The 20,298-nt window shown below is 44.7% G+C and overlaps 1 protein-coding gene across 6 annotated transcripts in view; it reads right to left on the bottom strand.

Annotated features, from left to right (window-relative positions):
• The window catches only part of LOC127043697 (poly(rC)-binding protein 3-like), a 751,631-nt gene that overhangs the window by 267,366 nt on the left and 463,967 nt on the right, over positions 1–20,298 (bottom strand). The window contains exon 1 of one of the 6 annotated variants that reach the window (XM_050937759.1): positions 4,446–4,464. The exons of the other annotated variants lie outside the window; for them this stretch is intronic. The gene's annotated coding sequence lies outside the window, so the exon portion shown is untranslated. Of the gene's footprint in view, positions 1–4,445; positions 4,465–20,298 lie in introns of those variants that run through there. 6 annotated transcript variants of the gene reach the window in all.

Raw genomic sequence — 20,298 nt, 5'->3', positions numbered from 1 at the left:
CAGTCGCTTCCAGTCCCTGTCATATGGGCTTCATCTTGGGTGGTATTGGTGCCCCGTTCTGTGCACGGCATTGACAACTAGGGAGTTTGGAGTGGGGTGAGGAAAAAAGAAATGCCATGTCTTTAGCAGGGACATAATATTTCTTGTCCATCTGCTTGCAGGTTGGTGGGATGGATGCTGGGCTCTACCAGAGCAACTTGGCTGGGTCAAGAAGGGCCTCATTGATAGGGCAGGCTATCTTCACCAATGTAGAGGTGTGCAGGATATTGAGCAGCTTGCGCTGCTGTTCTTTCACTTCCTCCAGAGGAATCTGGAGGGAGTCTGTGATCCTGCAAAACAGCTCTTGGAAGTGTTTGGAATGGTCTTCTGACATAGGGGGTGCAGGCAGGAGAGCCTCATGCGGGAAAAGGAGGAGAAATGGAGCGGTGGTGTAACCTCCTCCTCCGGTTCTTCTTCTCAGTCTGCTATTGGGAGTAGCTCAGTCTCTGGTGAGCGAGAGATGGATGAGGATGGCAAGGATGGATGTCTCCAGCTTTGTTCTATGGGAGGTTTTGGAAACTGTGCTCTGTACATGGCCCACACATCCCAGTATGGCTATGTGGAGGAAGTGGTACATAGGGTTGCATCCACGGTAGTCCATATGAGGGCCGTGGTTCAGTTGCAAGTTGTGCATAGTGAGGACATGTAGATGATGACTTTTATGCCTGTCCTGAATAGAAGGATGGAACAGGGTATTCTTCCTCTTCCTCTTCCTCAGTGCGGGGAAGGAGGGAGGTGGAAAACCTCAGAGGAGAAAGGGAGCAGTGCTGTGACAATTGAGGTGAAAGGATCATGTGTCTAAGCAGTGGTGACTCAAACATGTCAGATATCATCAGATTCTGAACTCCTGGGGAGGAGGGAGAAGCCTTATCAGCACTGGCGGTTGCATCGATGCTAAGGGAGAGGTGAATTCTCTGGAATAGCCAGCAGATGGAGTCGAGGACTTACTTGGTGATGAAGGCTTGCTCGGTGCCAGTAGTTTCTTTGGTGCCGATATAGATGTCGGTGCTGGTGGTTTTGTTGGTGCCGTGATGACTGAAACTGATTTGGTTTTGGTGGTCAGCACTGTTTTTGGCAGTCTCATATAGTGATTCCTGGTGCCGATAGATGGTGTGGTGGCACGTCTGCCTGTTTAGGATCTTTAGATCTCTCTTTAGGTCTGGTACTGGACGTTCTCAGACAGTCATGGGAGCTATGCCTCATCCCTGAAGATCTCAAAGCTACTGACCTTGTAGGGGATGGGTAGGGTGAACAGATGTCCCAATTTTATAGGAACAGTCCCAATTTTGGGGTCTTTTTCTTATATAGGATCCTATTATCCCCCACCCCCTGTCCTTATTTTTCACACTTGCTGTCTGGTCACCCTAGGGGTGGGTGTTCTAGCAGACAATTCCTCAGAGGATGATGTGGTAGCCTGTTTCTTCCCATCAGCGAGGGAAAGAAAGGATTTCCTCTTGGAAGGATGTGGTGAATGAAGGTCAGTGGATGACCTAATGGAGCCTGAGAGCTGCCTGGGGAAAGTGTCTGGGCAAGGATCCAATGCTGGACACAGAGATTTCTCCATGAGGAGAAGTCTCAGCCAACTGTCTCAGTCCTTTCTGGCCCTGGAAGTCAGGTGGTGACAATGAGTGCATGTCTGTGCGAGATGTCCGTCTCCCAGGCAGTGGTTGCCCTGTGGGTGGCCATCGCTTACTGGGAAGGCTTTTTGGCACGAAACACACCTCTTAAACCTGGGTGATCTGGGCATTAGGGTGAGGGAGAAAGCTTCCTGGTCAGGAAGTAGGAAAACGTCATCTAAGCTAAGAACTAATGGGGAGGCTAAGGAGGAGGGAAAAAAATGTTTGTTGGTTTTTTTTAAAGGAAGATAAGACATTGGGTGTCCTTAAGCCTCTGACTGGCAGAAGCTGGAAGTAGACGACAGAGGATAGATCACTCAATGATTGATTGCCTATTCTGTTAATTCCCTCTGAAGCACCTGGCATTGGCCACTGTTGGAAGACAGGATTCTGAGCTAGATGGACCGTTAGTCTAACCCAGTGTGTCCATACTTATGTCCTTATGAGGTTCCAGATCCTGAAGTACACCACACACTTACTCATTTCCCAGAAAGAATACCACGTGTACAATTTAAGAACCCCTTCACAGCCTTTTACAACTCACTTCCACTTCCACACAGGATAACATCTTAACCACCATTAAAGCATTAGAATCCTCTCCTATCCCACCTCACTGCTCACAATGTCTTTTGTAATAAACAACCTTTCCGTTACTGACCTATGCAATTCTGCACAGAAATGATTTATCCTGGAGGCACACATGCACCTCTTCCCTTTCCTCACATACAAGATAGTGGGGGAAAAAAGTTCTCATATTGCAGTTACAGCTCTGTCACACACCTCAGAGTAATCCACAGAGCTCACAAAGAGACCCCTACTAAGCACAGCTAACTACTGCCTCCATCATTCAGTATTGCTAGACCTGATGCTGGGCACACCCACTTTACCCGGAGTGCAGATAATACTTAGACTATTCTTATCACCCAGCTTGCCACTGACAATATCCTTTCTAATAACCCCCCTGGGCCCTGCTAATTGTACAGCATACACAACTCTGCATTGAAATGATGCTGGAAGGTACACGTGCAGCTCTTCCCTTTGCTCACAGATGCTAGCAAGTGCAAAAGAAAGATCTCCTTCTATCATAATCACAGCTGTCACACACCTCAAAGTAATCCACATGTCCTCATTATCACAAACACACCTTGACGAAGCAGGCCTAACTAGTGCATCCCCCAATTAATGTAGGTACATGGAACACCTAACACACTCACTGCACCTAGAACATATGCAAATAATGCTCATTGGCTACTGCCAGCTCCAGGGGAACAGAGGGAAGGTGGCGTGGGCAACCTTTTTTTCTTTTTCCCCTTTAATAGCGTTAGGTGGAATCCTGCAGGTGAGAGTGAACAGACTGTAAAAGGAGGTGAAGAGCTTGTACATTTCAGCAACTGAGAGGATGGCAGAATAAAGGTCTGTGTATTAATGGGGCATATTGGGGCACTGCTGAAAGAGGGCAAGGTTGCTCAGGGAACCTTAACTGTGCATTTCCTGGTTTTCAGAAGTCTGAGTTTGGCTGAACTCAGCATTCTGAAGAGGATTGACCTACCACCAACAAATCTCGACTCTGCAGTCACGTAGGGTTTCTTTTTGCCACTCAGTATATGTAAAGAATAATACCTGGTTAAGCATGGCTCAGAGGTCACCAGAATATCCTCCCGTTTGGTCTGACAGCTATGGGAATAATAATTCTGTGAATGCTTGTCTCATGAGTGTGCTCCAGAGTGGTCAACCCCCTCTGCATGTAGTAGCCACTGACTAGTAAATGTAAGGAAGTAGGAGGCTCTGGGTGACAGTGTCTAACAAACATGGTACCATCGTTTGAAAAATATTAATAAATTTGCTAAATGGCATTTCTAAATAAAAATATTTAGCCCACCTATAGGATCTCAGATATTTTTGTTCATAGCTCTCAAAGTGCTCTATGAAGATGAGTAAGCACTATTATCCCAATTTTATAGATGGGAGCAGAAGCACAGAGAAGTTAAGTCACTTGCCCAAGGTCTTGCTGCCAATGAGTGGCAGAGATGGGAATATAATTTGGATCCCCTGATGCCTTATCTACTGGGCCACACTGCCCATAAAATAAATCAAGGTTAGTCAAACAACAAGCTATTGTCTTCTACAGATCTTCAACATTTGTGTTCTGTGTACCAATTCTTATTACATCAGTTATATTAGTGACTACAGGAAGCTTACAAGAAAATCCCCCTGTGGCTTGCTGTGAGTTAATGCTTATATCATGAACATGAGATTTGTTAAAGAACAACAATCATAGCAGCAATAAAACCAAACAACACTAAAGAAAAGCCAAAGAAGCATTTTAAGATGATAATTTTCACAAAGAACTAACCACACATTGGAGATCTGTGTTTAGTGGAAGAAAATAAAATTAACATAGTATTATATTAATATTCTTTTAATTGCAGCACAACAGTGATTAAATAGACAACACATTCTCTGAATCTGTGAGTTTAATTCTTCACTTGCTCATGAAATCAATGGAGTCACAGAGAAAAACCTTATTTATAGACTTCAGTGGAACTACTTGCACGAATAAGATAAGCAGGATTTCACTTAATATGGTCAGTTTAAGATCCCCGCTGCTTATTATATATTAATAGTTATACTAAGAAATTATTCTATAATACTTAAGTTTCATCTAGTTAAGTATCAGTATTGATCTCTGACTACATCAGGTATTTCTAATTAAATGGTATGAATAACCCCACCTTTTCAACTGACAGTTTTTTAAATAATGCACAAAAAATATGAGAATATATTTCTTACTCTGTTTCTTTGCTCCAGATGTAAGGATGACTGGCAATATTTTATTCAGTTCAAACAGTGTGCTCCCATAGTTTGCCAACTAGATGATCATGCAAACCAATAATTTTGATCAATGTGCAGCTTATATAAACAACAAATAATGTGCTGCAATTACTGAGGATATCTGTAGGGGTACAGTTTATAGCAGCAGGCCATTTGTTAGCTCTGTGACCTAGATTTCAGTTTTCCTATATTTAGATAGTTATTTTACACATCTGACTTCCCAGAATGCTCCAGTCTTGCCTATCATAGTATGCAGAGTAGCTTCAACACTGCACAGAAATAAAGCAATGTTTTCTTAAGTAACTGAAGCCTGAAAGTTCATTTTACACAACCCCTCCTGGATCTCCAGGGTGAACCAAAGCAGCATAGCCCCACATCCCTTTAGTGGCACAGTATGCTCCCACTACACAGCACTTGCCAACATGGAGGGAGGGTCAGGGTCAGGCCCCTACTTTCTGTCTCTCCCCTGTACTGTGTGTTATGCTTCAATGGGCGCTAGGAGGGACTTCGTGTGCAGTTATTGTGAAGTGAGAGCAGTAAGAGTACTTGTACTCTGCCCTACCTTGCGAGCCCCAGGAGCATCGAGGTACAATCTGGCCCCCAGAGGGTGCTATAAAAACTTGACATTTACTGCACTAGTTTGCCAACAGTAAAGATGGGATCTTCATTTTCTTAGATAAGATGGTACCACAATCGCTGCAGTGACAGATGTTGAGTTTTAAAGAGCACTCACTCATTGAAATAAAAGGGAAAACTCCATTGTTCCATAAAAGTTATTTTAATCACCTTGGTACACAGAATTAAAAAAGAAAACTCAGTTCCTATAAATATTAAAGTGTCTTAAAGATTAATTAACAACAAAATAAATATTTTATTGCAGAGTATGCTTCAGTATCAAATGGCATCTGTGAGGACGTATAAAGGGAGAGTTCTGAAGGTCTGATATAATGATCAGATGTGTGCATGTTGTAGACGAGCGCTTCATTGCTCGCAGTACAAATCAGCTGGAGAACTCTTACTTTGCAAAACCCAGTGTCCTTTTATTTCCCTGTGTTCGTTCCCACCACCATCTATATATAACTCTGTACAATTCAACAGGAGTTCGGTAGCCACGCAAGGGACAGTAGTTCCTGTTGCTAGTTAGGAGCAGCAGTGCCTCACTCCTTACTCCTCCTGTTCCCCCCCTTTTCCACTTCCTTCCTGCCAGCTTGATAAGCCTTCTCCCCAGCAGGCTCAAAGGTGATTACTCTTCGGCTCCTTTAATGAGCCACACCCTGCCAGCTCCAATCAGTTCCCCTTGATAGGAGCTGCGCTAGCAGGTTCTGAGCTAACAGGAGCTGGTTCAGTGCCTCGTAGGCCAGAACCCTGTTATACCCCCCGCCTTAAGAACGGTGCCCCGAGGCCGCCTTTGGCCCCTCGGCCCTTCTGCCATTCCCCTGAAGGATGCTCTTTCGGGGAGGCCTCCCCGCTCCCAGCCAGGTTCCTTCTCAGCCAGCATCCCGGATGGTTTCTCCATCTCTCTCCCACAGAAGGAGCATTTCTCTGGGAGTGGTGGCCCCTCCATCTCTGCTTCAGCCTGCAGGTCATCACACCAGCCACACAACAGCAAGTGTCCTATTCCCAGCTCCCCCTGGATGTCTAGCCGGGGTTTGGAATCTGCCCAATCTTCAAGAAGGATCTTCCACGACTCAGTTTCCCTCATATCTCCTGGAGGCTCCAGGGCCTCCTACCCCTCTATTGGGGGGTCAGTATTCATCCTACCTCTGGGCGGGACCTTCCGCGACTCAGTTTCCCTCGTATCTCCCGTCAGCTCCCCTGCGTCCCTCCCTTCTCCTGGAGGGCTCCGACTAACCAGCTCCCCCGTATACATTTCCTGCAGGTTAGCCCGCTCTGGGCTTTGCTGTCTAGGAGTTTTCTTTTGATTCACAGGCCTAGGCCCGCTTCCTTCTCTGGGGGTTCTCATCCTCAGGGTATCTTGAGGTTCCCCCTGCTTTGTGCCTGGTAGCGGGAGCCAGTCCCAACCTAACACTACTGGACATGGTAGTTTCTCCAGGACCCCTACTTGCTTCCACCTGAAGTAACCCTTCGCTTCCAGGGGTACCTGGGCTACCGGGCAGGACTTTCTGTCTCCATGTATGCACCCGAGGGCCATCCTTTCCCCTGGAATGAGCCAATGTGGCTTGACCAGAGCCTTTCGCACCAGCGTGCAATTCGAGGTGGTGTCAACCACAGCCGTTTGGGTCTTTCTCCCCATCTTCACAGGCACGGTGGACATACCAAGCCCTGGGTTCCTTCCCGCCTGTTGTGTTCACGCACAAAAGTCCGCCCAACCGCACTTCATATCCGGGCAGTCTTGTTTTATGTGTCCCAGCTTCCCACACCACCAGCAGGTTACCCGAGTGGGTCTTTCAGGTACTCCTCGGGATTCCCCTTTCTTCACCTTGCCTTTGCCGGGGAAGGAGTTTACGGGTCTCCGTCCCACTTCTCTGTCCTTTCGCTGTCGGTCCTCCCTCCAGGGTCCCTCCGCTTCTATATATTCCTTGGTCACCCTGACCACCTCTTCGACGGTGCCTGGCTGGTGCCTTCTCACCCACGTCCGCACCATCTCCAGGAGATTTGCAAAAATGCTCAAGTATCAAGGAGTCCATTACCTCCTCCAGGGTCTGCATATCTGACCTCAGCCAGTGTGTGGCCCAATCCCTTAACATCTGTGTAAACACGTGTGGTCACACAGCAGACATCCACCAGGGCCGACCGGAGCTTTTGCCTGTACCGCTCCGGCAACAGGTCTACCCAGTCCAATATTGCAGCTTTCACGGCCTCATAATTCTGAGCATGTTCCTCCTTTAAGGCCATATAGGCAGCTTGAGCCTCACTGGCCAAATAAGGGGCGAGCCGGAGGGCCTAGGTTGCCCTGTCCCATCCGGCCCCCATGGCTACCCTCTCAAAAGTCCCTAGGAAGGCATCCGGGTCATCCGCTGGGCTCATTTTATAGAGACCCCAGCCTTGTGGCCGGGTGCCCTCCCCTGTCCCAGGACTCACCAGATGTTGCAGGAGTTGCCCCTGGACATTGCTCTGCTCGCAGATGAAATCCTGCAGGTTTTTCTGTTGCTCCGCCTGCCAGGCCAAAGCAGCCTGTCTCTCCGCTTGGTGGCCCTGCTAGAAAGTCTGCAGGGCCTGCTGGGTCTGCTTTTGCTGCTCTATGAGCCATTTCAGGGTCACCTGCATTGCTGGGCCACCAACCATATTCACGGGCTTCAGTATCCCAGACAAACTCCCACGTGGAGATGAGCGCTTCGTCGCTCGCGGTACAAATCAGCCGGAGAACTCTTACTTTGCAAAACCCAGTGTCTTTTTATTTCCCTGTGTTCGTTCCTACCCCATCTATATACAACTCTGTACAATTCAATAGGAGTTCGGTAGCCACCCAGGGGACAGCTAGTTCCTGTTGCTAGTTAGGAGCAGCAGTTCCTCATTCCTTACTTCTCCTGTTCCCCCCTTTTCCACTTCCTTCCAGCCAGCTTGATAGGCCTTCTCCCCAGCAGGCTCACAGGTGATTACTCTTCGGCTCTTTTAATGAGCCACACCCTGCCAGCTCCAATCAGTTCCCTTGATGGGAGCTGCGCTAGCAGGTTCTGAGCTAACAGGGGCTGGTTCAGTGCCTCTTAGGCCAGCACCCTGTTACAGTGTGTATTAAAAATATTGCATTTCTAATTGGGCAAATACTGCAAAAAGTATCAGCAGATATTTGTTTAAATCAAAATTGTGAATTCACTTCAATATTCACCTTCCACTTTGTTTGCTTTCCAGAAACATTCACGCAGGTTCATTTTTGCATGCAAGACTGTTAAAAGTGTGTCCTACTCCTGAAAATATTGCTGAAATAGTGGCAACAGGCCTACTGCATCAGTTAATATGGTGAGGAACAAACGAAGGTCTGAATGTAAGAGGGTAGAAAATCTATAGAGTTTAATTAAATTTCAGAAGCTGTGTCGCTAGGTGGAGTATTAGCATAAGTAAAGAAGAGAGAAATATTCCAACAATCAGATGAAAAAATTCCATTTTTGGTTTGGGTGCAGGTGGCCCATGCTAATAGATCCTTATGCAGAATTGGGGCCTTAGCCTGTTTTAAAGTCAACCTTTCCCTTTTGAGAATAAAGGCAACACTTCTTTGTACTTTATAAGAAGAGTAAAAGACTATTCCAAATCTCATTAAATTTTCCAATACTCAGACTCAGAGCTGGAAAGACAGGTTTCTCATGGCATGACAAAATCAGGGCATCATTTTTAAAATAATTGAACATTTATTTCTTGTTCGATAAGATGATTCACACTTTTCTTATTGAATGAGACCATTTTATTTGTTCTTGGTCATCGATCCGATGATGACAAATCTGAGCAAATCATCTATTGTTGGTCTCATGGTGTGCCCTCTGATGGCTATACAAGCCAATTCTAGAAGTGCACATTTGGCTGCAGATGGTGCATGGGAAGTTCGCAGTCAGTGGGTTGTGTGCTGCTGGTGCTGTGTGACGTCATTCGCGTGCCTCTTGTAGACGCCGGCAGCGGTCTTCCTCAAAGGCGATGCAGGTATTTCTGACTGTTGCACGCCACTGTGTTCTGTCGCTGGCGGCATCCTCAAGGTCCCTGGGTTTGATACTGCTATACTGCAGATTGGCTTTGATGGTGTCCTTGTAACATTTTCGTGGATGACCTATATGCCAGATGCCCTGGGAGAGCTCACCACAGAGAAGCTGGCGGGGGATTCTGTTGGCATCCATGCGGCTGACATGACCGGTCCAATGTAGCTGTGACTTCCTGATCATCATTTCGATACTTGTCATCTGGGCTCTCTCGAGGACCTCAAGATTGGGCACTTTGTCTTGCCAGCGGATCTTCATGATGTTGCGAAGGCAACGCATGTGGAATGCTTCGAGCTGCTTGATGTGACGCCTATATAGTGTCCATGTTTCACACCTGTACAAAAGAGATGAAAGAACAGCAGCTCTGTACACAAGCAGTTTTGTTGACATCCGGATGTTGTGGTGGTTTAAAACTTTGATACGCAGATAGCCAAGTGCCGGGCTTGCTTTGGATATTCGTGCGTTGATCTCATCATCCAGCGATCCATCAATGGATATGACACCACCCAGGTATTTAAAGTTCTCCACTACTTTAAGCTGAGTGCCATCAATGGAGATACTTGGGACAGAAGCATTTGATCCAGGTACAGGTTGATGGAGAACTTCTGTCTTTCCGAGGCTGATAGTTAGTCCGAAGAGTTGCGAGGCCTCGGAAAACTTGTTGACAATGTGCTGAAGATCATTTTCGGTGTGATTCATGACGGCACAGTCATCGGCAAAGAGTGCCTCAGGAAGGAGTTTCTGCACTGTCTTAGTCTTTGCATTCAGGCGACGGAAGTCAAAAAGTGAACCATTGTGCTGGTATTTCAAATATATACCTCAATCCAGATCTTTCATTGCATGGTTGAGGACGCATGCAAAGAACAGATTAAATAAGACAGGAGCGAGAACACATCCTTGTTTCATGCTGTTGGTGATGTTGAAGGGGGCAGATGTGGCTCCATCAGACAATACTTCGCCTGTCATGAAAAAGGCGTATAATCTGGACAAATTTTCTTGGGCAGCCAAGTCGTGTTAGAATAGCCCAAAGGGCTTCCCTATTGACGGTATTAAATGCCTTTGTCAGATCTATGAAGACAGCATACAGGTGCATGTTCTGTTCACTTCTCTTGTATTTGTCTGACAGCAAACACCATGTCGACTGTGCTCTGGCCAGGTCGAAAACCACATTGACTTTCATGTAGGTTTGCCTCAGAAATACTGGCTATTAGGCGGTTCAAGATGATGTCGGCGATGATTTTCCCTCCAACGGAGAGGAGGGATATGCCTCTATAATTTCCACATTCTGCTTTGCTGCCTTTGTTCTTGAAAAGAGAGACAATAGTAGCGTCGCAGAGGTCCTGTGGTATGTTTTCATCCTCTCAGATGCTGATGATCACGCTGTGTAACGCTGCTAGTGCTACTGGACCTGCTGCTTTGTATCTCTGCTGGTATCCCAACTTTTCCAGGAGCTTTTCCTGAACTCATCCGGCTAACAGCTTTCTTAATCTCATCTATAGTGGGCAGAGAGTCAAGACCTGTCAGAGCAGGTTGTTGTGGAATTTCATTGAGAATGTTATTATTCATGGTTGATGGTCTATTGAGAAGGTTGCTAAAGTGTTCTCGTCATCTTTCATTGATGCCTTCTTTATCTTTAATCAGCGTTGTGTTCTCTGATGAGAGCAGTGGGATGGTCCTTAGTTTAGAAGGTCCATAGCCAGGCTTAAAAGCACTGAAGAACATCTTTGAGTTGTGAGTCTCAGCATAGTGCTCAGTTTCTTTGGCTTTGCTCTCCCACCAGTTGTCTTGTATCTGACGGAGGTCCTTCTGTGTTTTGCTCTGAAGGTACTTGAAATGGTCCCGTTTGGAGACTGAGGAGGGATCATTCTGCCATTCAATAAAGGCTTTTCTCTTTACTTCCAGAGCTGAGCACATTTCTTTTTGCTTCTCATCAAACCAATCCTGATGTGTTCTTTTCTTTGATCCAAGAGATGTTATTGCTGTGTCAGTCACTATCTGTTTGAACTGGTCCCACTTTTCGGTTGCAGTACCGATCAGTAGTCCGTGGGATGTCAGTTTGTCATCAAGACTCTTTTGAAAGTTGTTGAAACATTGAGCATCCTTCAGTTTGGCTATGTTGAAAGCAGGTCGCACATGCTCAGGGCGTTTGTGCAGAGAGGGAGCGATGTAAAGTTGGAGAGATGTCCTGACTAATCTGTGGTCTGTCCAGCACTCTGCGCCTTGCATTACTCTGGTGATCATTATGTCTTGGATGTCTCGCCTTCTGACAATGGCATAATCTATCAGATGCCACTGTTTGGACCAAGGGTGCATCCACGTCGTTTTGTATTTATCCACTTGTCGGAACAGAGTGTTGGTAATGGTCAGGTCATTTTCAGAACAAAGGCTCAAAAGGTGTAGTCCATTGCTGTTCATTTTGCCTACACTATGTGGCCCGGTTACTCCTTTCCAGTTCTCGTTGTCAGCCCTGACTCAGGCGTTGAAATCTCCAAGTAGGAGTAGTTTGCCTGTTACAGGTGTGGCCTTGATCAGTCTGTCGAGATCTTCATAGAATTGTTCCTTTGAGTTGTCAGAGCATGTTAGAGTGGGTGCATATGCATGAATGATGGTGGCATGACATTTGGCATTTAGTGGGAAGCGTAGTTTCAGCAATCTTTCATTGATACCCCCTGGAAGGTCTGGGAGTTGATGCATCAATGAGGTTTTCATTGCCAGACCAACTCCATGTATTCTGTCCTCTGTCTCAGTCTTACCCTTCCAGAAGAAGGTGTAACTACTTCCTGATTCGCTCAAGAAACCTTCCCCAGGCAATCTTGTTTTGCTTAATGCCGCTATATCAATGTTGTAGTGGGCTAATTCTTGAGCAGTGAGGGCTGTCCTCTCAGGTCTTGCAACAGCTTCTCGATCCATGAGGGTACGAACATTCCATACACCAAAGGTAAGTTTTCTCAAATTTTTCTTTTGGTTTCGGCCGCAGATTGGGTTAAACTGCCAGCCACGGCTTGCTGGCCAGCTGTTGTAGGGCAGGCAATTTTTAGGCGACAGTAGCCATAACAGCAGGGCTTCTAAATAGAATATAAAAATAGGACTTTCCTATCCAATTAGGTGTAATACAGCTCACAACAATCAGTTTCAGGAACTAGATAAACTTAATCCAGACCAGTAGCACTTCATGGACAAAATATATAAAACAACCCTGCAGTGTTGACTGCACAAAAGGCATTTTGTAACTGTTATGAAAAGCAGAGCTGTAGTGCGATGAGTGAGACTGGAGAAAATGGGTCAGGTTTCAGAAAGGGAGGACCTTGTTTGGTGTGACACCTGGAGCTTTAGGGTGCACATTTGTAGCCAGAAAGGTAGCAGCAGCACTGGATGTATCCTCTTTATCTGGCATTGGCCTAATACTATTAATTCTCATGGAGGACACTAAGTTAGCCTAACATGCCTTAAGTTTTGGAAGATTCTATTTTCATGGTGCTTCTGCACTGATGCTTCATATGCTAACATAGTACTTGGATCACCTTCCAGTATCGCAGCCTGCGGATAATCACAATCATGGGTCTCTCCCACTTTGAGTTACATGGTCATCACTACCACTATGAAGACAGCTTGGCTACAAATAGTATAAAATCTACAGTATGGAGAAAATAACGTATTTTAGGGGAATGACAGCAGATAAAATGGATAGTTGGTGAATAACTATATAAGATCTGAATTCACATAGGTGTATCTACCCCTTAAGAAAGTTCTCCAGATAATATTAGTCCCAGGCATGTCAGAATTGCAAGCTAACTAGAGAAGACAGCAGTTTTAATCAGAGACCCCTTCTGGATACAAAACCATGGCACTGGCTGCCATGCTTACTGCCCTAGAGAAGAACGCCACTTCAGGAGCACCCAGGCATGCATCTGAATGATGCATATGGTTTTAGGGGAGGGCTAGCAGGGAAATACTATTTGCTCTGTGGTATGTGTTGCCCTTCCTGGTTGGTTAACAGAGAGGCATTAATTGTGGCCTTCTGCCCACAGGGAGAGTGGTATGATGATGACCTCTGTGAAGGAGAGCTCTGGAAACACGTCAAGGGAAAACTGAAATGTCCCAGGATGGCAGTATGATCTCCACAAATGTAATGTTAAGGGGATAGTTACCAGTAAAAAAAGAAAAAGAAAGAAATAGCGTAAATAATTACAAAACTGAATTTTAAAATAGCAATCTATCAAGCCAACACAAAGAATAATACCCACAACTCAGCTAATGAGACTCAGATATAGCCATCCCAGTTGATTACATTTTCTGCAAGTTGTTACTCTACAAAACATTTTTTGAATCACTAATTATGGTTACAGAACATACTACCAAACTGGAAAAACCTCTCTGTTCAAATGAATGGGAATGAATCTAATTAACACCATTGCAGAATTAGAAAATGATAATGGAATGCGTGTCTGTTTTGAAAAACTATACAGTGGCATCATTAGATCTGCACACTATTAACTGTAGCTTTTTGGGAGGGGGGCAGAAATTGGTACACAATTTTAAAACTAAATTCTGTTCATCACAACTGCTTTTTTAAATAATTTTCATGTATTTAGAGTACGAGCATCTGTGTTTTTGCAACACTGAAATGAAACAGAAAACAAAATAGTTATAGGAATGGTAAAAACTCTCATATGTCCTCTTGTCACATTTCTGAGTAAGCATCCACAAGCTCTCTGCCATGCTGCCCTTCACGCTTGGGAGACACTCCCTGTAGAGATTCACAAAGCTAACTCATTATTCACCTTCAAATCCCTCCTCCAAACTCTCCTGTGCTGCGCTGCGCTGCGCTGCCTGTAAAAAACTTTAAAACAGTTAGTCTGCTGGTGTACTGGCATGACTGTCTATCTTGTCACACTGTTTTCTTGTACTGCCTTGTCTTTTGTCTTATACTTCAATTGTAAGCTCTTTGGGGCAGGGGCTTTTGCTCTGTGTTTGTGCAGTGCCTAGCACAATGGGGTTCTCACTAGGGCTCCTAGGTGCTACAGTAATACAAATAAATACTACTACTTATAATGATATGAAGAAAGATTGGAATGGTTTACTTTAGAGAGAAGATGAATAAGATGCAACATGATAATGGTATACAAAATAGTGAATGGTACAGGAAAGAGATCAGGAATTTCTATTAACTCTTTCAAATAACATATGAGCAAATGGACAGTCAATGAAATTGAAAACTAGCATAAATAGATAAAAAGAAATATTTTTTTCCAAACAGCCTGTGGAGCCCACTGCCACAAGATAACATTGAGGCCAAGAGCTTAGCAGGATTTAGAAAAAAGACTGGATTTAAATAGAAAACAACATTATACCATTATAATAGTAAATATTTTTTAAAAAATCTAGAGTTTTGGGAGGATGTCACATTCCCCGGGTGTTATCTGGCCTGGTGATCTGCTAGGTCACGCCAATCCTCAACTCTGGGAGCCAGCCTTACCCTGCTCTGCTGTGAGAACCCTCACTCCTGGGCTGTTCACGCACAGCCTCTAGCATGTCAGCTGCTCCCAGCTATGCGAGGGAGCACTTTTGGCCAGCCGCTGATAGGCGTGTGGAACCGAATCCCAGACCCAACCCTAGGAACCTCCTGTCACGGAGTGTGGGGGAGCCCAGGCCCTACACCCTCACTACCTGTGATTCACCATGATTCTTAGCCAGCCAGTAAAATGGAAGGTTTATTAGACGACTGGAACACAGTCCCAAACAGAGTTTGTAGGTGCAACCAGGAACCCCCAGTCAGGTCCCTCTGGGATGGGGGGGCAGGGAGCTTAGCCCCTAGCCTTAGGGTTTCCTCCGTTCCCCCAGACCACTCCAAACTGAAAACCCCCCTCCAGCCATCTCATCCAGCCTTTCCTCGGCTCCTCCCCCAGCCTTTGTCCAGTTTCCTGGGCCAAGGTGTTGCCCGGCTGCAATCCCCCTCGTGGCTCAGGTATCATCCCTCAAGTGAAGTTACCCACTGCTATCCCATCCCCCAATGCAGACAGTCCCAATAAAACTCCCCTGTGACATTCCCAGGTCAATCCTCCTCACTCCCTGCTCTGTCACACCTCCATCTTGCAGTGTCCAGTTATGCCCACTGGATGCTGCAAGCTTATATGAATTCATCAATTTAACAAAGAAATTGATATGTACCAGGCTTGTTATCCCAAGGGGGAGTCTCTGACATGCTTCAAACCAAATGCACTGCTTCAGGTAGAACAAACAAACAAATTTATTAACAACAAAAGATAGATTTTAAGTGATTATAAGTCAACACATAAGTCAGGTTTGGTCAAATGAAATAAAAGCAAAATGCATTCTAAGCTGATCTTAACACTTTCAGCACCCTTACAAATATAGATGCTTCTCACCACAGATTGGTTGATTTCCCTTCAGCCAGGCTCTCTCCTTTGATCAGCGCTTCAGTTACTTGGTGGTGGTGTCTGTAGATGGAGGTTGAAGAGAGAGCAAACCTCCCTTTTATCATGTCCCTTCTTCCCTCTTAGCTTTGCCCCTCTGCATTCAGAGTCAGGTGAGCATTACCTCATCGTAGTCCCAAAATGACCAAGGGAAGGAGGGTGACTCACTTGAGAGTCCAACAGATCCTTTGTTTCTGCCTAAGCCAGTGTCCTTTGTTCCTGTGAGGCTGGGCTGGGTTTGTCCCATACATGCCCTGATGAGGTGTGAACTGCCCTCTGCTCCTGGAGAGTTTTTGCCTGGGCTTGTTTTAAGCCATGAGGACACATTTTCAGCCTCATAACTATATACATGAAATTACAACCTATAACATTACTATAACAACAATGCTAAATGCATAATGAGCCTTCCAAAGACATCCGACATGACAAACTTTGCATTGGATACCACCCAATCATATTATAAGGATGAACATGGGGGTTCCCTCAAGGTACGGAGCATCACAGAGGGATCATAAACACTCATGCTTCAGGGCATAATCCAACCCCTACATATTGGGGATTAGGACAAAACCTTTCCTGAGCCAAGTTGTCCCATAACTGCCTAATGCAAGATTTCTTCTACCTTCCCCTGCAGTGGATAGCAGTGGCTGCAGTCTGTGACAGGGCACTGGACCAGATGGGTCCACTGGTCTGATCTAGCATGACAATTTCTAACATAATCCATGATCTTTTTTTTTGTATCTGTAAAACCACTCCTCCCCCCTCCGACTAGGCTTCTATAGTAAGAGAACATTTTCTGTTTATTATAAAAAATGTCGTCTTAAAAATTGTCATATGTTTTCTTAACAGAAAAAAATTTGTTTTGTTTTTTTGCTGCGTGTGCGAAATTCAGAGCCATGTAAGAGTTGGTGAATAACATGCCTACTTAATTCCCTGAGTAACTCTGTAAAGTGTATGGAGTACTACCAGGGAAGGAATTTGTCTCTTTGAACATATTTTCAAACTGCTCAATAACAAATCCCTCCTTTGTGTTTTAAAAGTCACAGAGGAGGAGGACAGATCCACTACTTCTGGGCTGCTATCACTCAAGGCGTGTGGCAATTCTCCATAAAGGGCCATATTTTTAGAATACACGCTCTCCCCACACACAACCATGTCATATATCATTTGAAAACTGATTTTATGTACATTTAGATGATGCATGATGTGGAGCTGTCAAATAGTGCTGTCAGCCTGTAGGTGAGGTGAAACAATGGTACCCGAATAAGAAAGTGTCATTTTTGCAGTTCCAGAAACACTACAACATGATTATAAGTACAATTTTGACTGTTTAAGTTAATTTCAACACCTTAATGTGGTGTTTATTGGTCAAAGCTACCAAACTACATTGTATTAAAAGATTTTTATGGTTTTGCAAGCAGTTCTTTTTCAGAAATGAAGAAGCTGTTTAGCATGTGGTAAAAGTGGCAAAGATCAACCTTTTGCAATATACTAACATGCAATGTTTTCACATCACATACTGTTCATTGTCAAAGGATCTCACAAGTGATGATAATAGTTTTCTATATCTTCAACTGAAATTTGCTGACCAGATCAATCTCACACTGAATATTGTGCACCAATAGCAATTGATTGTATGCCTATAGTTAGTACTGTATAATGTACGAGACTGCCTAATGTAATGTTTCTCCAACCGTAAGCTTTTGTACATACAATGTAGCATCTAGGTCGCCTGAAAGAAGGTTTTAATTTGAAATTGCCTATGTATGCAGTACTAGCCTTTGAAATATTCTACAAATCAGTTTTTTAATTCAGTGACACTTATGCACAGGTCAACATTAGTGTTAGAGATGACAATACACAGCTTCATATTATGAATATGCAGAAGCTAGGAGAGAAGGAAGAGGCCTAACAAGAAGTAGTCAAGAGAAAGTCCACAGACAAGTCCTGCCCTCTGCACTGAAGAGGGACGAAGAGCATGTTGCAGCCCTTACCAACCATGTCATCAACAATATGACAAATCCATTTGGCCCTGACTCACATCCAGAGGTGCGTATCAACCCATCTTCTGCATTGCACGTAGTATCAGATGAACAAGAGTCTCTCTACTGAAAATAACAGATGCTGGAGAAGAACAAATGGAGCGATTTGTGAGAGGTGCACTTGGTTCTGATCGGTCACATAGCTGCTTCTGCCCACTCAAGAAATCTGGTACTAAAAAATTTGTTGACATAGCCAAGATGACCAAATTTAGGTCTGGCAAGGGAGGGACAATCACAGTAGCTACCAGTCCAGAAATTGTTTTCTGCAGAGCCCTGTCCTTAGCAACATGCAGAGATGATGTTTCAATGGCAACTGTTCTTAGCCAATAAGACCTATGCCTATGTCATTCTTCTATGCTGATGGAACAATGAGAAGAACAGACAAAGCTGAATTAGGGCATCAGCTGGAAGTTCAAGTGAAAGAATCCATGAGCTAAGGGCATGCAACAAAGACACCACAGTGTACCTCAAAGATGCCATGGTTGTCATACAAAGGATGGCTGGAGACAAATTCCACATTCGATGAACTGGATGTGCATATGAGAGGCAGGTCTTAAAAGAATTTGACAAAGCTAATTCTATAAGCAAAGTCTTTGACAGATACGGCAATGCTAACTGTGAAAACTTCAGAAAGACAGCACTGGAGAGAATTTAAGGTTGGATGTAAGAAATACCAGGTGATTGTTGGATGCCCTGCGCCTCCATAGAAAAAGTTTCTAAACATGTCATCCAACAAGCAATCACACTCCTCCTTGCTGGAGGCTTTTCCAGTAGTGAAGTACAAAGTTCATCACCAGCAGAGGTGTTGAAGAAGTCCAAGACTTGAACAGTACTCAAGAGGAAGCAGACACAAAGATGCTTCTGCATAGTGTATGTGCCAATATGGCTTTTGGGTCTCTCAGTGTCAAAGGAACCATAGTAATCAAGTCATCTGATACAGACGTTTTGGTCCTTGCTGTTCACTACTTTCCAAAAATGGAACGCACAGATACGATGTAGACTGAAACAGGCAACTGACAAGTGACACTTCATCTGGGCATGCAATTTGTGCCACACTCACTCTTGACTTCTGCAACATACTTCCTACTGTATGTACATTAACAGAATGTGATTGTGTCATCCCTATTTGATAATGGGAAAAATCTGTGTTTATTGTTATCAAAGCAAAGGAAGCTTACTGCTTCAGAGATCTTGCCAAACTGGGAGACAGTGAACGACAAGCTACAATTTCTGCAGACAGAATGTTGGTAGTAGTGCTTTGTAACCAGAGTGAGAAAGAAAAGGAGACCCAGAGAGTCACGAATTGCTTAAGCCCCAGTCTAGCCATCAACAAGGAAAAGTCACTGGCCAAACTCCCACCATGTGAGAACAGTTTGGAAGAGCATGTCAAAGCAGCATCTTGGCCAACAAAGATATGGATGTCTCCACACATAGGTAAATCTGATATTGTATCGCTATTGCACTATGGATGATGAACTACTCCCTGTGTCCTTCAAGGGCCCAATGGCATCCATGCTACTACAAAACCTTATTTGTGCCTGTACCACTAAGGGTTGCTGCACAATCAACTGGGTCTGTAGCCAGAATAATTTTCCCTACACAGAAGCATGTACATGCCAAAGCAATGAAAACTGTAGTAACCTGCGCACCCTCAGCAGAGACCATAATCATGAACAAAAATGATGATAATGATGTTGACTAGAAATGTCACAGGCACTATTACACTCCTATGATACCTCTACAAATGTATTAGATTTTGTTTTACCCTTTAAGATTGTGACCTCAAAGTATCGCAACCACAAAGAAATCCAATTTTATGTCTTGAAATAATACACAGAGCCATTAAACTAACAGAAACAAATGCAATATTTCATTTTAACATGTTGATGGTGTCATTGTTTATCCCCATTTTTATGGTAACAGTACCATTTGACAGCTCCATATCAACCTCATCTTAAAGTAGATATATTAAACTTTTGAATTCATAGTTTCCATGACTATTATGATCATCTAGTTTGGCCTCCTGTAAAACACGCCACAGAACTTCCCAAAATAATTTGCAGAGCATATCTTTTAGAAAAACATAATGTACAATGTGCATGTGTGTAGAGAAGGTATGTTGACCAAATTGATGGTGCTCGCTTAACATATTGTACTGACTGTATGACAAGGTCTGCAAAAGAAGTCAGAATGGCCAGCCAAGGGGCAGAGGCTGGGTCATGCATGACCAAGGCTGATGTCTGGGTGCTTCCAAACATTGGATCCTGCCCATACATGTATCATATCCCTAATTATTGTTCCAGGACTCTGACTGTTTCTACACTCAGGAGTCCTGTGGGCATTCCCTTCAAGATGTGGAAAATCTCTGGAGGGGGAGATATCAATGCTTCTAGCCAGGGGCGGCTCCAGGCACCAGCACGCCAAGCACGTGCCTGGGGCAGCAAGCCATGGGGGATGCTCTGCTGGAAGCCGTGAGGGTGGCAGGCAGGTTGCCTTCGGCGGCATGCCTGTGGAGGGTCTGCTGGTTCCGCGGCTTCGGCGGATCTCCCGCAGGTGTGCCGCCGAATCCGCAGGACTGGGGACCTCCCACAGGCAAGCCGCCAAAGGCAGCCTGCCTGCCGTGCTTGGGGCGGCAAAATAGCCGCCCCTGCTTCTAGCAGTATTATTTTATCTTGCTTAGAGCATCCAAAGT

This window comes from Gopherus flavomarginatus, chromosome 2 (assembly GCF_025201925.1).
Source record: "Gopherus flavomarginatus isolate rGopFla2 chromosome 2, rGopFla2.mat.asm, whole genome shotgun sequence".
Lineage (NCBI taxonomy): Eukaryota > Metazoa > Chordata > Testudines > Testudinidae > Gopherus > Gopherus flavomarginatus.
The sequence above is the reverse complement of the archived record's forward strand: the minus strand, read 5'-3'. Positions and strand labels throughout refer to the sequence as shown.